Raw genomic sequence first — 18,958 nt, forward strand, 5'->3', positions numbered from 1 at the left:
TGCTCACAGCCTGGAGTTTCCCCGAGTCCAGCCGGCCTGAATCGGAGCCGGGCTTCCTCCAGGCTCGCGCGCTGGCAGCCGGCTCCGCTCCCCCGGCCGAAACGCCGCACTCCTCGTTACGGGCTTGTTACTGCGGCTGGTGGCAGCAATGACGAGCTGGTGCAATGTTAATTAAGGCTTATTCTGCTAAATCTTGGGCTCTACAAGTGCAGGTTTAAACTTTAAATGAAACAAAATTAATCAATGTACAAATTAATTACCAAAAAATGACTTTGCCTCAAAGGCTGTGAGGAGGGAGGCGGGCCTCTAAATGCCAAAATTAAAACCTCAATTATATTTTGCAAATAATGGATAATTACAATTTTTACGTTCACATTAAATCGTAAGGAATTATTAGATATTTAACTGACATTTATCCAGATAGCCCACAGCAAGTTAGGTAGCAGCTACATGCGGTAATAAATGTCAGCATTTAAAAATTAATTGCTGCACTATCTAACTTGCTGTGGGCTGTCTCGTTAAATATTAATGGGATGTCTAAAAATACATTAGGAGTTGAAAGGATTGTTTAGATACGGGATGGCAGGGTTGTGAAGCACGTGCTGCTTGCGGGGGAAGACGAGACGCGCAAGCACGGGGGGACGGAGGGGTCTCCCGGGGCCGCGTCCTCGTTCATGCAGACTGGCCAAGGTACCAGTCCGTGCAAGGGCCAAGTTCTTCCCTGGCGAGTCCCTCGCTCTCACAGACCTAGCCTGTTCCTGATCCCTGAGGACTTCTCCAGAGTCTCGGGATCTACTGGGCGCGCAGTGCCTCGCCCTTGCCCGGGGGCCTTCCGGCTCCCCCCGCCAGCGCCGAGACGGGAACAGCCCAGGAATGAGCCTTGCCGCCTGGCTCTGTCTGCAGAGTCCCTGCGAGGCCTGTGGCGGGGGATCGCACGTGGCTTCCCCTGCGTTGGCACCGACCTCCAGCATCCCGGTCCTCAAGCGTGCACCTGCGGCCGTGCACCCACGCTGAGCACGTCCACGTGCCCAAGGCCCTGGCGAGTGGCAGCCCCTGCCCTTTCCACGCAGAGCTGGTGTGTGTGGAAGGGCAGATCCCTGAGGAGGGACCCTGCCGGTGGTTATTACTTTTCTTCCTTGCTTATTTAGGGTCAGGGTCATGTACTGCTTTCCAAAGAACCACGTGCCCCAGCTCTCCCCGGGGTGGTAAAGCAGCGCGAGCCCTGGGAGGGCAAAGTCTTTTGCAGCTGAGCGGTACAAAGTGTAGGTTTCCCTTTTTTTCTGTTCTAACTCAGTATCGCCCCATGAATAATGCATGCCAGCTTCCCAGAAACAGAGTAATCAGAAATGCGCTGTGTCCAAGACAAACACAGTGCACATTACTGTAATAGAGCCTAAAGACCATTCACGTCGACTCACTATTTAAAGCTAAGAGCTGTGCTGTGCATTTTCCCAGGCACTCACCACTTTAAGCATAATACTTTGCTACTCCCCGAGCACTAATAAAGTGTTTAAAGTGAGCGAGAGAGTTTGCACAAGGAGGCAAAGAAGTGCTGTCCGGCCAGGCAACTCAAGCTTTCCTGGTGGGCCTGAGTCCTCCCGTGAGCTCTTGCAGACAGACTTGGTGCAAAGCAGAAAGACACCTGCTGTCTCTGCCACGTGCACACCAGGCCTACGTGGCAAGGTGTGTGAGAACAGGGGTGCAAAGACCCTGCCCCTTGCTGACATTGCTATGCCAGCCACCCCCCTGGCAGGGCTATGCTGGCAGAGGACTTCCCTCCGCTCGGCCTCTGTCGTTCAGGGAGGATGTACAACTAACCAGCACTAACGTTGGCATATGCCAGGGCTCTGCTTTGGGGCTTGGGTGGGGGTGGCTCCCCAGGAGCATGCAACTCCAGTGCACCCCAGTGCACTGCACATCGTGATGGAGCCCCCCTACATCCCACTCCTCCCATCCGCCAAGGAACCACTTCTTCCAACTGATCTTGGAGAGGTGCATTTCCTCCTGGTTCTGCCCAGCCGAGCCATGGAAGACCAGTTTCATTCATCCCGCGCTCAATGGGAAGCCAGGTTTGCGGCGGCAGGAGCGGGCAAATACAATTTAAGGTTCCACTGCGTAGACAACAGATTTAATTAGTGCATACAGGAGCCCGGAGTTGTCCAGGAGGTGCCTGTTTGCATAAAATGGGCCACTCCTGCCATTTAAGGTGGAATAAAACACACCAGTTATGAGGGATGTAATGAGTTATTGCATAATGTCCTTTACAAACACCACCCTCCACCAGAAATTCTATTAGGAGATAAAAACGAGGTTAGCGAAAGCAGCCAAATGCGGCGCGGCGCGGCGCGGCGCGGCCCTGTGGTTACTGTAGCTGTAATGTCATTCCATTAATCTGCATGGGAACTGCAGGGCTGCAGCGGATGGGGGAGGAACCAGGATGACAATCCCCGGTGCTCATTATCTCGTTGCTGCCTAAGTGGAAACACTGCTTTCTCAGCCGCACTTGCTATGGGGCGAGAGCCCCGAGCATCCTTGGGAAGGGAAAGCCAGCGTAATCCCTTGTAAACATGCATGCTCGGGGTCCTTTGGCCTGTGCCTGCGTGGATTGAAGACAGCCGCACTGCACAAACTCGCCTGTGTTTGCACACACACTCCCAGGTATAAGCAGGTGTGCACACAAACATGCACGCACCTGTCAGTCTGTTCTCTCACACAGTGTTGTACGTACAACCTTTCCTGCAGTCCCCGTCATTCCTCTTTCCTCCTCCTCTCCTCTCTCCATGAGTTGTTTTCAATAAGGGAACGGGGAACTCCGCAGATCTCCGTGGACGTAGGTTGAACTAAACCACTCGGAGATTTGTCTACGTGACACATCCTGAAAGTAGGTGCCGTTGAAATGAGTCGGGGCATGAGACGGTGGCTGCCCAGAATTAAACGTCCCATCTGAACTTGCAAATCTTGACAACAGTTGAGCACAAGCTCCTGCTCCATCCTTCCTAACGCACCATCCCCAGAGACGCGGAGCTCCTGGACTGCGTGAAATCATTATCCGCTGAGTGCATGTTGCACACGTGCACAACTCGGAGCTGCTTCTGTAGCAGAAAGCCCCCTTTTCCTCTTGCCTGCATTTGCTCTCCCCTCTTTGGATATGTTTCTCTTTTTCTACCTTTTCTTCCTTCCTCTCTCTTTCACTTTAAGATAAGGAATTGTATTTTAAAATTTGTATGTGTGCATTTTGTATCTCCCCTTGTAGTTTGGTATTTTTATCTATTTGTGTGCCATGGCATTCGTAGCTTATATTTTATACTCCTCACCTTTCAACTTTCAACTAAATGTGTTTTAGTAAGTTATACATTGTAACATTGTTAACAAAGGCAGGAATCAAACTGCTCTTCCCTGTATCAATCAGGCTGGCCTCTGAAAGAATGAGTGAATCATGATTGAATGTGTAACATGGAAGCAGGCAGCAATTATCACCTGGAAGCTGAACTCAATAGAAGACAGTGTAACAACCGGGAAATCTCTAAACTTCACTGTTCAAGGGCTAGAAGCCCTGGCCTGACTTAATCAACACCAGAGACCAACTTTTGGGCTGAATATCTCCAGATCGACAACTCCCAGAGCCCTATTCTAAATTCATCAACGGACTCCCAAACCTGCACGTACATGCGGACGACCCCTGGGCTGACAGATGCTGTCCAGGAGCCACCGGGGGGGGGGGGGAGGGGGGAAGTCCCACGAGGGTCAATTACCCCTGGATTGGGCAAACCTGAAAACTGGGGAGTCACCAAAGTCTGGCAAGGACAGATAAAAGGCAGTGAAAAGTGACCCTCAGTGGCACCCTCTTGATCTCCAACTCGACCAGACCTGTCCAGCCAGAAGGACCAGCTGGCGACCCCCTTCTGGAAGATAACACCACGCTGGAAGAAGCCTCAACGACAGACTCCAGCGCTTGTAGGATAGGTATACCTGACTCTGTAGCCTGCTACTGTGTGTGTGTGTATGTGTGTGCATGTGTGTGTGTGGACCAGCCCCAAGGTTTATGATTATAGTGTTTCAATCCGCCTAATAAACTAGAATTTTAAGGATCCCGAGTTGGACATTTGTAGCCAACACTTCCTGGCATATTGAAATGAATTAATCCCTGTCGTGTTTATTTTCTGCAAATATTTCAGTGATTGAATTATGAGCAAACTCTTATTTTCTGCAAATATTTCAGTGATTGAATTATGGGCAAACTCTTTTGCCAAAAAAGCACATTTTATGCAAGTATTACACAATATTTACGGAAAGAGAACTGAATTTGTAATCTTTTGCAACCGGCTATGGAGCCATCCAGCTGATCAAGACAAATATGTTGTCTGAGTCTGGTGTCCAATCCAAGCCACTTGAAGAGATGCTTAGACGTAAATTAGATCAAGAATGATTAGTCCTGGGGGTAATGCCTTTGAGGAACGAGTACACTCAAGAAAACTACTCTCTCCCGGTGACCAGGAAGAATGGGGTTCATATGACGATTTGCCTGTCCCAATTTTTATGCTGAGCACAAGGAAGCGGATGTATTTGGCATTCCCGTTACTGTCCAGGAACATGCTGTTACACACGTGGACACACACAAGCACACCCACTCTCGTGTCACGCCATTCCCCGACACCGTCAGGTTTTGCAGGCGCATCCTAGAGTTCATGTCTGTGTATATCGGCTGCGGATCTGGCCCTCGACTTTAAATGCTACTGCATGAAAGTCCAAGCCTAACTCAGGTGCACCCATTGCAGACTCTGTGGGTTAATCTGAAAAACCCAGGGTACTTGACTTTAGGCCTGACCATGTTGTTTAGGAAAACCTGAGTGAGGAGTGAAATGCAATGATGGGTAGGATCTATTTATGGGGAGGAAGAAATGGCTTGCAATGGAAACGCTGCGTTATCAGGTCGTGGCTACTCCGAGAAATCAGGTGATTCACACAGAGATCACACCGTTCACGTTCATGGAAAGTAAGTCCGTATGGCAAGCGAGGGAGTGCCACAGCACGCAGCCCCAAGCGACATAGCCCTAGCACGTTTGGTCAGGCTGATGGGAGGCAGCAAGCAAACTGGTTTTTTGCTTTTCCGCAAGTTCTCCTGGGTTTTGACTTCTAAATAATTTCCAGGCATGAGGTCAGCCTAAAGAGCCCCGCAAGGGCAGCACTAGGCTGCGCTGGGAGCTGTACGTAAACGCCAGCAGAGACCGCCGCTGTCCTAAGCCCGCGCAGTCTGAAGGACGAGACAAAGATGGGAGGAAGGCTGTGACCTGGGAAGTCTGTAGCAGAGGCGGAAAGCTGCACTCGAGCTGCAAGGCCATCTCGTCTGCCGAGGACATCGGACGCTCCCGTCTTTGCTGCTAGGACCTTGCTCTGGTAATGGCCTGTGATCGCTGCATCCCCGCTGCTCCCCGCCCGGGGTGTCCAGCTCGTCCCCGCACGCGGACCATTACACCGATGCACACGCAGGACTTTGGTTTGCTGCTGCGCTTACTCCATCAGGCAAAGATTTTGCTGCATTTCCAGGCAGGCCTGGGGGTTGGAAATGAGGTGAAGCACTGCTTGAAATAAATAAAATGCTTAATTAGAGGAACTGTTAATAAAGGAATTGCTTTCTTTCTAACATATGCAGTACATCTTAATAAAGCAAAACGCAGCTGATGAAAGGAGGCTGATGAAATATTTAACTGGAATTGCTCTCTTCTGCCTCTCTGATAAATCCCCGCTGCTGATAAATCGACGAGCGGCAGAGGCTGCTGCAAGAGCGGTTCGGCGCTTCAGTTATTATCCGATGCCTCTGGAGGTCACTCTAACAATGGGAGAAACGCTGCTGCTGCTGCTGGATGGCACCGAGCGCCCGGCTCCGCTCGCAGGTCTCCCCCCGGTTGCAGAGGAGGCGGGAGGCAGCCTGTGCTGGTCGCTAAGCACATAAGTCGCCCCATTGATTTTATGGGGTTGACTCGCCTGGTTAAATATAAGCATGGATTGAAGTGCTCTGCTGGATTAGGGCTCGGTCCTCTGAAGTGCCTGGGGGCCTGGCTCCTGTCAGGCTCTTTGCACAGGCAGCTGGGGGCCAGCAGCGCTTGGTCAAAGGGCTCCGCACCTCGGGACGTGAAGGACGTGAAGTCCTGTGTTGTTAAGCAGCGCTAGATGTGTCCGGGGCCGGGGCGGCGTGGCGGCACAGTTCTGCACTCGTGCCACGGTCTGCCTTGGCGTGATGAGTACAGGATCACGCCCGTGGGAACCAGCCTGAGTGTCCCTGAATACAGAGCCGAGAGTCCCAGGTCCTCCACGGGCATGGGAATCACAGACCACACCTGTAGGGAAGATGCCTAGGCAGGTGCACATGCATGTGCACACACGCAGCTGCTCGAGCAGCATGGGTGAGCCTCAGAGCAGACGTGAATAACTTCCATCCCCGCTGAGAGGCTTCCTCACCCCCATCCAGCCCTCGGCACCCCAGGACTGGCCCGGCCTCTGCAGATGTCCCGCGCTTGGTTTAATTGCCTATAATCTCACCCGGTGGAAAACAGGTTCCCTGCCCTTGTTCCTCCAAAGCAGCACTGACCGAATAATCCCATTGTGCACAGGTGAGCAACACGCATGAACCACGTCATGAGCATGAAAAATGAGCAGGGGTCTGGGAAACATGACTTGCATGGAAAGGCTAAAAGACCTGGGCTTGCATAGCATGGAGAGGAGAAGATCAGGGGGGATTTGATAACGACCTGCAAGCATCCGAAGGGGCTATGCAGAGGATGGAGCTGGACCGATCTTGGGGTGCCAGGACACGGGCCAAGGAGCAATGGTCTCTCACTGCAGCCGGGGAAGTTCAGGCTGGAAGTGAGGAGGGGGTCTCCATCCTTGGACATTTTTAAGAGCAGCGTAGAGGGACACTTGTCTGGGATGGTTTAGGCAGGGGCAATCCTGCCGTGCGCAGAGGCTGGGCTGGACGTGACAGCCCGCGGGCCCTGCCGGCCGGGCTTGCGAGGACCATCTGAAAGGCAAGCAAAGCTGCAGGAGGGGACCCAGACCCGCCCAGCCTCTCCGGGGCAGACGGGACTGTTGGAGGGGCAAGGACTGCCCGCGCCAGAAAACGCAGCGTGGCCGTGGTGCTCTGCCGGTGCGGAGGGCCTCTTTGCAAAACAGCTATTTTTAACCCCTTTTTGTTGGATAAACCTTCTGTTTCTGCACTAGGGACGGAAAGGAAAAGAATCTGCGACGCGATCTTTGATCCTTTTCCCGCAGGAGGAGGAGGAGAGCCCGTCCTGTCCAGCTTGTGCACATCAGTCGCCCCCCTGCCCTGTTGAAAGACTCTCCCAGCAGTCGAAAACCGAATATCAAGCCTGGCATTTTACTTCTGGCCCTTTCATGTTTAATATGCACTAACCTATTTAAGGCATTCAGAGGCCCAGATCCTTCCCAGCGGAGGCTTTGTTAACTAACGAGGGCTAAGTCTTCTATGCACCAAAGCCAGGCAGCTGAGCATTGGTTTCTTAAGAGACTTTCTTTGAAAGACACAGAGTCTAAAGGCAAATTACCCCAAGTTAGCAAGTAATCAAATCTCCAATATGGGTTAGCATGTGAAGTATCAAATGGACCTTCCTAATAAAGGTAATGAGAGAGGCACAGACAAGTAGCAGCATAAGGCAACAGCTCCTAATCGAGCTTTCCCAATGGAGCTCCTGGTCTAACTGAAATGGGCCTGATTCTTGCAAGGTTTGGATGTAACACCAGCTCCCATGCAAGACGAACAAGACAGACGCAGACCGTTGCTAGCGGCTGGCAGCTTCGCTGTACCCTGCCGGCCGTCCCTGCCCGGCCAGCGTAGCGAGCGGGTCGCTGAACCGTGTGTGGAGCCCGGAGACTCCCGGCCCGTCCTGGGCACACGTGAGGTTGCAGCTTAGTCACTCAGCGCTGCACGAAAGACCCTTGGTGAAGCTGGAGACCATCCAGTGCTGCCCGTCTGGCCCAGGTGCTGCTCTCGGCGCACCCAAGACCCTCGCTGGCGTTCGCCTGACTCGCTCCAAGAGCTGTCCCCTCGTTTCACAGCCGTGGGACGCGGAGCGAGGGTGTCATGCCTAAGGTCCCAGTGGAGGTCGGCGGCAGAGCCAGGAGTGGAATCGGAGTCCCAGCCCTGGGCCCTGATCGTAAGAACATCTTTTATCCCCTCGTCCTTCACGGAGCGAGATGGGCTCCATTCACCGGAGCCGGGCACTCGGGATGAGCCGGCCGAGACCGATGCGCAGGCAGCCCCAATAGGCCTTTCCTGGCAACTGGGTGCGAGTCATGAGGAGCCTCCCAATATTTGCAGGGGATAAATGGCAGGAAGGAATTAGGGCAGCCGGTGGGTAGGAGAAGACTTGCAGTAATGGGGCTAAGGGAAGTGCCAGCAGCCTGGGACGGAGGTCGGGTGCCTGTGGCAGGAAGTACACGAGCTGCAAAACCAGCTCCCGCCGGGACCACAGAAACCGCACTTCAGCCTCTGGAAACTTCCCTGGGAAAGGCACCCAAAAATGCTGGCCCGGGAGCTATCCTGCACTGGGTGCGCAGGGCGGCCTAACAGACGTCAGGTCACTGCCACGCTGGAAGATGCGTTTGCCCTTCCTAAAAGTGAGCTAAACAAGTCGATAAGCAGAGGCTCGTGGTGGGAGGAGCCCGGGGGTGGTGTCAATACTCATTAATACTCTTGAAAGGGAAGATAATGCAAGTGGGATGAAGTGAAGAGCTGGCATTGCCACGGGACGCATTGAAATTACTACGGAGAACAGAGGCATCGGCGGGAGAGTCCCAGGAGCGCCGGGGTCTGCCCAGGGCAGACAGGCGGCCGTAGGAGAGCCGAGCTCAGATGAGTAATTACAGCATCACGATCTCAAATGCGGAGGAAAAGGGGGAAGGGAAGGCTGGGAAGTGGCAATGGCTGAGACGACCCAGGCCCACATCGTCATGAACCCCCAGCCAAGCTTTCGGGTAGAGGCAGCTGGAAAACGCTGCGCATTTCCATTTGTCGTTGGTTCCAACCAGTGATGAACGAAACAGGGTTGTGGGCTGGGCTTTCTTCTCCTTTCCACTTTTTTTCCCTAAAAAAAAAAAATAAAAGGAACATCCATAATTTTGAAATTTTAGCTAAAAATGAAAATGTCCGTTGCTTTTTACTTTCAGCTGGAGAGCCATTTTTCATCCAGAAAGTGTTTTGTTGGAAAAAACTTTGCCTTGTTCTGTTGACCAGGTCCTGGGTGCGCACAACCAGCGCTCGCCTGCAGCGTGAACCTTTAACCAGCCAGGTCTCAGGGCAAGACTAACCCCGAATGGAAATGGCCATCCTGGTCGCTGACGGCGTGCCCCTCAACTCGCGGAAATCAGAAAGAAAGATCGCCCAAACGTTCCCGTGGACGCGGCCAGGTTATAGCACAGAGCAGGGGTTCCCATGGGCCGAGGGCAGCAGGTGCCAGGAGCCTCTTGCCTGGGACGCGGTGTCTGCTGCCTGATGCGTCTCCGCGTGGATGCTGTTTTGTGGGCGATGATGGCTCAGGCTGACTTTTCACCCGCTCCGTTCACACGGTGTTTTCCATTCGCAGGCAGGCCCGGGGTTCGTTTGATCCGTGTTCTCGCTGTAACTCTTCAGGAGTCTCTGAACATTGGCATTGTTAAACAGACAACATATTTTTCTTCTGATTAGATGCTGCAGCAGCATGACTGTCTGGGTTTCAGACTCATCTGAGCGGTTTTCTCAAGTGCTGAAAGTTTACCCTTGAACATGACAGGTATCAAATGCCTTTGCTGTACTCGTGGAGCTTTCATTTGCGTGATTGATCTGCAGCATTCCCGCGCGCCTGGGATTTGCATCTCTGATGCCTCCACACTGGAGGAAGGGATGACCGAGTGTCAAATTACCCAAGGATGCTCAAGCAGTAGCATGTCCCCCGGCATCAGACTGTAGACATGGCATGGATATGAAACTGGGGCTTAGTGCTCAGCTCCGAGGACCACCAAAAGCTCAGAGCTAACACTGCTTGCAAGGCCACCCATGGGAGAAACACAGCAGGGGCGAGGGGCAGGTGGGGCCTGAAAGCTCAGGCATGTTGCCTGATGTCTCCTCCTCTATGAGCTATTTTTCAGGTGTCTCCATCCCCATGCTTAACCCACCCGGCAGCATGGGGTGCATAACGACTGAGGAAAGCTGCCAGGGACCGCGGGACGGGGATGGACCATGTCTCTAGACAGTGGAAAGAAAGGGGGGGTTGAAAACATTTTGTGCAATCTTCTGTTAAATGCCAGGATGGATTTGGTGCAGCCAAAGGGGCCAAACTCCAGCCGGGCGGGGGCAGCTCTGCCTCCCTGCCCTCACCTTTCTCGGGCCCCTTTTGCCCCTCAGCCACCCCCAGCCGCTGTGGAGCACGTGTGACTCCTTCGCTGTCCCTTTGACTCGCAGGTCCCCCCCGGGGCTGCTCCTGGACGGCGCATCTTCCCCGACACCCTGTGTGGGGCTGTGCCTGTGGAGTTAGCTGGCTCTCGACCAACGGCAAGTCTGCGGAAAAGGCAGGTTAGATGTTTGATAGATCCCGGCACCAATTACTGCATCACTTATTCCCCAATTGAAATGTGGGTGACACCAGCCTTTGCACCACATTTCCAGAGATGGAGGGTGGGAGCGGGCACCCCGTGGCCAGTAGCCAGCACTCTGCCGTCCACGCGCTGGCTTGGACATGTGCCCCGTAGCTGGCCGTGAGATCCATGCAGGGGAGCTGCGATTTTGCTACGGTGCTTGATTATATCTTTCTATCAAAGGGCAATTAGCAACAAGAAAAGAAAGAACTGGGTTTGCCTTGCCTCCCCAGCAGTCCTAGTGGATGGGTGTGCGTGGCACAGTACACCTCCAGCAACGTACTGTCATGTTTTGTATTGTACAAGATCCTAATCGCAGCAAAATTTATAAGCACTTCTCATGAGATAATCAATCTCTCCCTCTAGTTTTATGCCGCCCTTCTTTCCCCAGAACATGGGAAGCCATTGATATTTGGCCCTTTGTCTTGTTACAAGTCTAATCAGCTGAATTTCAGTGTTTTAATCAGCGCTAAATGCAGAGGAGGAAATTTCCTTACTAAGAACAATCAAACTGTGCAGGGTAAACAGCATACGATGTTGTACTTCACTACAAGACCTAGCTTGTTATGCCTTCTGGCTGTTAGCTGCAAAGAGGAGGGGGAAAAAGCAATAGAGATTAAGTAAAGGTCTACGCAACTGTGAAAGACAAAGAGCTGAACAAGAATAATAATTAGACTAGAAATCCTCCATTCTGGAGCCCAAAGATGTCTCATTTTGGAAAGAGGGAAAAGTCGGCCAAAACTTACCGAGAAGTCGAGGCACCTGAACTTCAGAGACGAGGCTTCTGGAAGCGGCGCACGCAGCCCTGATTAAATGGACAGTCGTACAAAGTGCTGTCACCTCTTCATTGTGCGGCTCGTGTGGGCGCTTACTTTAAGTGCTACCATGAAATATTAATTCACTTCTTCCATTGTGTGCGCAGGGCAGCCATGGCAGCGAGCGGTTCAGACACGCAGGCAGCTCGGCGGAGCCTGAATTTCCAGACGGGGGGAAGACTTCTTGGAGACTTGAATGGCAGCTGTCAAATGTGCAACTGAAACCAATGTCTGTTTAATTTGCCTCAAGAGATGAGAAACTCCTTGGCGACATTTCGTTGCGTCTTGGAAGGTGTTAGAGGTTAGGTTTTTCTGAGACCACTTTTCTGAAGTGCCGCAGAATAAGTATTCAATTTGCTCCTCTCCCCAGAGACCCCGGGCATCCTTGTGAAATATCAAGCAGGGTAAAGTGGAGACATAAAAAGGTCATTAGACAATATTGAGAAAGTGGCATTTACCAAGTGGAACTGAATTATGTCAAACGAAGCTCTGGCATGAGCATTAACTAATTGTTATAAATATATAGTTATCTCCAGGAACGCTGAAGTGCTGGAGAAAATCTCTGCAGAGGATCGATGAAGAAAGTTGCCGCTCTCTTAATTTGGCCTTTGGCTTTACCCGGATTCTTGTCCTTGTCAGAGAAGTGCCTGGAAGGTAGCGCTTCCCTTGCGTTATGTTTGAATAGACATAAAGAACATTATTCTTTGGTGTTTGAGATGGAAATGGCAAACAACGCAGGCAGCCTCGCTGCACGTTCAGGTGGCCGAAGCGTGCCTGGCTGGAGAGAGGAGGTGTGGGGGTCCTGCTTGCTGGGGACTCTGCTTTGCATTCGGTGTTGCATTTCCAGCCCTGCGTAGAGAGGTGGATTTCCCTTGGGAACTGAGCCCATCTCAGTCTTCCCTTGAATGTGGTGAGCTTTGCAGCGAGCTCTTGGCTCACCAGTGGGGAGCCTCTTGAACAGAGACAGCTGCTGACAGAAGAGACATGAGCGTCGCTCCAAGGACGGGCTCTGCTTTGGTGACGAGCCGGGGAGATGGGGCGCGAAGCCCTGCTCTCGCTCTGGTGAGATCAAGGAGAGCAGAAGAGTGGATCGAGAGAGCTGGGGTGCTGATCCAAGAGGGGAAATTTAAAGCAGCTAGAGGGGTGCCGTGTCCTGTGATCGGTGCACGGGAAGCCGCGGGTCCCCACGGCCACACAGCGAGGTTAAAAGAGCTTAGATGGAAAATGAAGTGCAGCTTTTTAAACCCCGAGGGCATTGTCCCTGGGCAGGGATGGGCAAGGGCAGCAGGTTCATCCCCCCTGACAAGGATCCTGCTGCCATGGGCGTGCCGTGCCTGGGGACACCGATTTCCAGCGCTCGGGGCAGGGATTACCGGGTGGGATTTTCCGGACGGCTATGCAAGACGTCAGCCGAGAGGATTTTGATTTGCACTCCAGGCCTTAAAGTCTGTGAATTATGCATGGAGTACCTGCCTTACACCTGGCTAGTTTTGAAGTACCTGCTTACAGCTGAGCAGAAGCCAGGGTTTAAACATGAGTGCTGTTTTGAATCGTGACTTTATTCCCTTCAAGCATCGGTGGTCTGCTGGAGAGGGTCGTTGTGGGCAAGGCCAAGTGGTTGCTGTCTGCTGTGGTTGTGGGCAAGGAAAGAGACTTCACTTCACTTCTCCTGTGGAGGGCTAAAATCTGATCTTCAGAAACATATTATTTACCAACCTAGTTTTCATAAAGAACAGTTTAGGCGGATGCAAAACCCGGCCTGCCTGTATTTCTCCCTCGGGAAGTTCAAAATGCCGCAGAGCTGATCAGACACCGTTGTTTCTCCCCCAAATCCTTGTTTCTCCCCCAGAAGCATTTTGGATCTTTTTGTTGAAAAAAGAAAAATCCTAAAGCAAAATTGCTTTCCAGGGAGAGAAAACCGAATAAACTTTTTGCCGTAACCTGCTGAACACTGAAAAACCTTTGTTGTTTCTTGAAAAGGCATTGAAACTTTTCCAGGAGAGCAGGCACTTTTCATAAAAATTTTAGTTTCATTGCAAAGGCAATCTTCTGTTTGGGGAAAAAAGGTTTCAACAGAGAATTTTCCAGCAGCCCTAATGTGCTGAGTAGCCGAGGGAAGCTTGTTAGAGGAATATTTCCAGAGCACTTTTAGCTCTCATCATTTTCCCCGTCACATCTGGGCAGCTCTGCGACGGAAACAATTGCATGTGTAGTGCTTAGGAAATGCCACTACCTACTGGGACATAATGGATTAAAGTACTGCTCTGCCGCGTGTTTAACCTTGCAGCGTGCCTGTTTAATTATTTTACCAACATCGGGAGAGAAAATAGAGCGTTTAAGTACCTGTGTACTCACAACCGAGTGCAACCAAACGATCTTTAAGTATTGATACCTTTCTCAACGGCTTGCCAAGCACGTGTCACAGGGGCTCTATTAAGGTATAATAGGATAGGTATCGCAGAAGTGAGAATCCATCAGCAGTGTTTCAATCGGCATCTGAGAGGCACCAGCTTCTGCACGGGCTGACGGGCTGAAAGTGCCTCTTAGAATAACCCGCGGAAAACGCGAGCCGAGTTAACCGTGAACCCGGGAGGAAGGTCTGAGAGGCTGCTGGCAGCAAGAAGCCGATCAATGGAGAACAGAGAGCGAAACAATGGCGAAGTCTAGCAGCTAAGTAGGTCACCGGTTAACGAGACCGAATGAGTCACAGAAAAGGGGAGCGTTTAATTTTTAAACGGCAAAGCCCCAAGTTTTGTTGCAAATTATAGCTATGTATTCCTTTAGCAGCAGGTCCAATAAAATAAAACACTTGATTTCATGTTATTTCTCTCTGCTCCAGTGCTGGATATAATATGACTACGTTGCCTGACATAAGGTGCTAATAATGGCGAGCGTGCGAGTCTCCTAGTACTAAACAGATTTTCCTGTGACCTCGTTCCCTGGCAGCTGCTTGGAAGAAGACGATGGTTTCTCCGCGCCGTTGTTGTGCGGACCTGCCCCGCTCGCCTGGACGCTGCTGCAGCACCCGGGGCCTGTCCGCAGCGTCCCCGGCCGCGCTCGGGACCGCCACGGCCTGCGCCACGTGTGCGCCACGCCACCAACCCGAGACAGCCCCTGGCAACTGAGGTGACACGAATCCTCCGAGCTCTCCAGTCCAGCCCCTGCCCTCAGGGCTGCTTGCAAGCACCCGCGAGCAGCAAAGGTAGCGAAAGGACTTGGGCTAGCAAGGGAAGGCTGGTCTGTTTTGAGCGTTTGAGCAGACCGGGGATTTGAACCCTGGACAAGTGTTGTTAAAAGGGGGCAGAAGAGAGAGTGTTTTCAGAAGCGGGGCAGCTGGGGAACACGCGGACCAGAAACCAGGGGAGCGTTTTAAACACAAGCCAAACAATCTGTAGGAGCCATTTCAAACGGTTTTGCATGCAAGCAACTTCTCATCTTGAATCTTTCTAATCAAAACCATCTGCTGTGTATTAGTCAGCTCATATGCATATTTCCCATTTACATTCCTGGCTCACCGCCGCGCCAGACTGCCCCAACTTCCTAGCTCCTTCTAGCGACAAGCTCCTGATTGCATTCCCCCCCGTCAGGCCGATGCTAAACTCCCCCGGCCGAGAGCCTGCCATTCCCGCTGGGGTCAGCCAGCCTCAGCTAGCCAAGGCCTGAGCTTTCCCATGCCCAGGTGGGACCCGGCTGCAGGGCGCAGGCTCCGCCAGCCCCGGGGCGCGAGCCCTGCCAAGCCCGGGACTGTCCCATTGTGGGGAGTTGGAGAAAGCCCTGCCTGTGCAAAGGGAGACCCAGAGGGGCCCTTGCAGCAGGCAGTCCCCTTGCACGTCCCTGCGTCCAGACCCGGCGCGATGGAGCCGCGGGCCACGGCCCTGCACGCGGAGATGGAGACCAGCAGTCGCCACCTCCCTCCTGTGCTGCTTGTTGGCAGCTTGGCGCAGGGATGAATCGAGCGTGGTCTGCTGTGCACGACGGGCTCTCGTTAAGAGCGGCATCGTCAAAGCTTAACAAGCGATGAGCAAAATGTGCCAGGGCTGGGGGGAGGCAATAGGTGTTTAATCCTGTCCCATCCCTTCCTGCTTCCCTCCGCCCCAGGCAGCGGTTTACCTCCAGTCCTCGTGCAGTATGGAGATGTTTGAACGGTTCCCTCTGGTAGACGCACTCGTCCAGCACTGCGCTACAGCAGTAAAACAATATTTAGAAGTAATTTAGGTTTTGGGTTAATTAAGTATTCAGGAGTTACCAGTTCTGAGCTCACCACATAGGAGACTTTATTAATATTTATAAAAACTATTCCATATTAATACATTTATAATACACAAGATAGATGAGATACTATCCTTTTTAATAGATTGTCATAGAGCATCATTATAAGGGTGCGAGATGTTCTGCTCTGTCCTTCCCAGGGTTTGAATAGCAATAATATGGATTTATTCTTGTGGTGGTGATACAGGGGGTTGGTTTTGTTTAAGCCCTCTTTTAATTACCTTGCCAGTCTATCAATAAAAGGCTGTGGGCAATGCAATTTCAGCTGTTAGCAGGTTGTATAAACGGCACCCAGAAAACTCAGAGTAAAATGTTTATTGGTATCCATTTAATTGAATGCAGGACATGCAATTTATGGCTCTGATCTAGGGATGGCTGAAAGCAAAAGGAAACTGGGGTTCAAGCTGCATTTGGAGAAGGCTTCAAAGGCACAGAAACAAGTCTAGAAGTGGTCCCGAGTTACGGGAACCTCCAGCATCTGGTGCATTGGGCAGTCCCGGGCAGGCAGCGCCACGTGCCATGCACGCCCATGCATCGCTGCAGGCGACACCCTGTGCCTTTCAGTCCCATGGTGCCGGGGGCTTGCGCAGGTAGCACGGCCCTCCACCTCGTCCCGGCGGGACGGGCTGCGTCACCAGGCCTTCTCCTGGTTGCCCAGATGAGCTGGTTTTGGGGGCAGGGAGGAGCCCCCGCCGCGCTTGCAGCTCAGACGAGGATTCGGTTCAGAGTCAGTTGGGAAAACAGGCACAGGTGTGAGGCAGAATTTGGGGGTTATTTCACCGGGACTGTTTTGTCTGTCCCTATTTTGTACCTTGAGAGACCTGAATAAGTGCCTGCCTGCTACCTACTGCTGCCCAGTCTCGGTGCTGGCTGCTGGGACTCATCAGACAAAGGCACACGCCTGCCTAGGCATTAATTTCTTGCCCTGTTCCTCGACTCCAGTTAATGGAAATAGTCTTCCCTGTCGGCCCCAGGACACGCTTGCCCCCCGACGGGCTCGACCGCCTCCGGTGGAAGGGAAGCTGCAGAGAGGACACGATCCGGCCATCGCAAGGTCAGATGAGGCGCCCTAGTCGGACGTCTAATCAGCACGGTTTTTAGCCATCGTTTCTACGAGCTGGGGCAGGAATGCTGCACAGGTAGAAATGCTTGCAGTGATGTCACATGGATCATTTCACACCCCGGGACTGAAGTATTTCATTCAAAAGGCAGCCGGCCGCTTAAAGACGGAGCAGGTCGTGCCTTGACAGAGCCGCTCCGCGCGGCGGCCTCTGTGCAGTCATCTGCATAGCCTCTTTCCCTGCTTGCCCAGAAACGAGCTTGGGCCGGCGGGGAGGAGAGAGGGGAGCCTTGAAAGAGATTCACTTTTGCTAGAAAAAGAAGAAAAGTCCTTTTTTCAGCACTCTTCCAGGAGGAAACTGCTTCAGTGTGAGATTAATAATAAAGACAACCTAGAAAAGGAAGCAGCAGCAGCAGCAGCATCCAGGCCCGCTGCAAAATCGCGGTCTGCACCTTTGGGCAACCTTCGCCAGATGCTCTCGTCTGCGGCAATTAGGAGCCCCTGGCTTTTAAAAAAATCATCTTAATATCTGCACCTTCCTCCCGCCCTTGATCACAACGTGGTCCACGCAGACAGGGAGTAGCTTTGGCAAGGCCCAATTCTGCACTTGTTACTTTGCTTGATCGTTATTTATATGTTACATACTTCATTTCTGTGCAAGGGGGAATGCCGTTGCCCCCCACCTACTTCTGAAGGCCATTGCCATTTCGGTGGCTTAGCAGCGAGACAGACGAGATGCTCAGAGACGCCGTCGCCCGTTGCTCCAAGGCTGCAGCCCTGCTCGAGAAAAGAGTTAACCATATGCTTTTTATCAAATACGTAAGTAGATCTGAAAATCAGGCCAACCTTTAAGCATCCTGTTGAACTAAAGCCTTGTATATGGAGAGAGAAGTCGATTTAGCTCAGCCAGAAGCACCTTTCACGACTGATCGTCTCGGATGGTAGACGCGGTGGGCTGGCAGGCCCTCGGGACGTCACGTCTAGTCCAGTCTCTGGCTCGCGGCGGGATCGCCCCTGACTAAAGCATCCCAGCCTAGCGCTCGTCTCGCTGTCGGGGGTGAAGACAGAGCCCGATACTCCATCCCTGGGTCTCCCGGGCCCTGCGGGGAACCACGTACTCGCTCACAGGCTTCACTTTCAAACACTCGAATAATCCCATGAACGTGAAAGGTTTTTGTGCATGTGTTTGAGTGGGTCTTTGGATCGAGTGGGGCTGGGGCGTGTTGTAGCCGTGATGCTCCAAGACACGTCAAGAAGCCAGTCTCTGAGCTCACGAGCCGTGTGCTCAAAGGGAATTAAAAAAAACCATCCAAATGACAGGCCCGGGAATTCATTTCCATCTGGATTACAATCATATGACATTAAAAAGGGAAAAGAAATGCTGTCTTAAAATAAACAAGGTTTTGCCATTCAAAGTACATGTCCAAGGGTAAGGATAAAGCCAGGCCTACCTCCCTGCAGCCCTCCAAACACATGCAAATGGGCGTGCATTTCTCTGCAAAGCACACACATGTCTTGCAATAGTTTTTTCCTAATAAATATAGAATATATTTTCCTAACAAGGGAATATATCAGAGCTCCCCAAAGTCCTTGTTCCTGTCTGCTCCTGTGGAACAACCTTACACAAGCAAGTAGCAACAGAAACATTCGTAATGCGCTGGGTTTTTCGGAGATGATGATGATGATAAAAGACTGGATGTCATAATGAGGTGGCTCATGAATGATATATATGACAGCTTTAGGATTGGGAAGGACTGAAGAGGAATAGAAACGATGATGAGACTTCAGGCCGGCGCTCGGCGTGGGGTGCTAGCGTGTCCTGGGGTGCAGGTCCCCGTCACTCGGGAGTCGAAGCGGGGTCACTTCCACCATCACAGCCTCGGGCCCTGCGACGCAGGCTGCAGAGACTGCGGCTTCGCCCGCCTCTTGCTTGCAGACCTTGCTCCTGCTCCGGGTGGGAGGCTGCAAGTCCTCCTGCCAGAGCCGGCTTCCTTACCCACCCCTGGGGAGACTGCCTCTGCCCCTGGGCCCCGCTCCCCATCCCCGGGGCAGAGGTGACTGTCCCCCACCCCGCGGGCGTGCGGGCACAGCCGAGCCCGCACACCCAGATCTAGACAACAAAGGCAGAAATTACAGGATAGCTCCAAAATCTGTTTTCTCTCCAGGAAGAGCCGAGATGCTAAGATTAAAA

This window comes from Alligator mississippiensis, chromosome 6 (genome assembly GCF_030867095.1).
Source record: "Alligator mississippiensis isolate rAllMis1 chromosome 6, rAllMis1, whole genome shotgun sequence".
NCBI lineage: Eukaryota > Metazoa > Chordata > Crocodylia > Alligatoridae > Alligator > Alligator mississippiensis.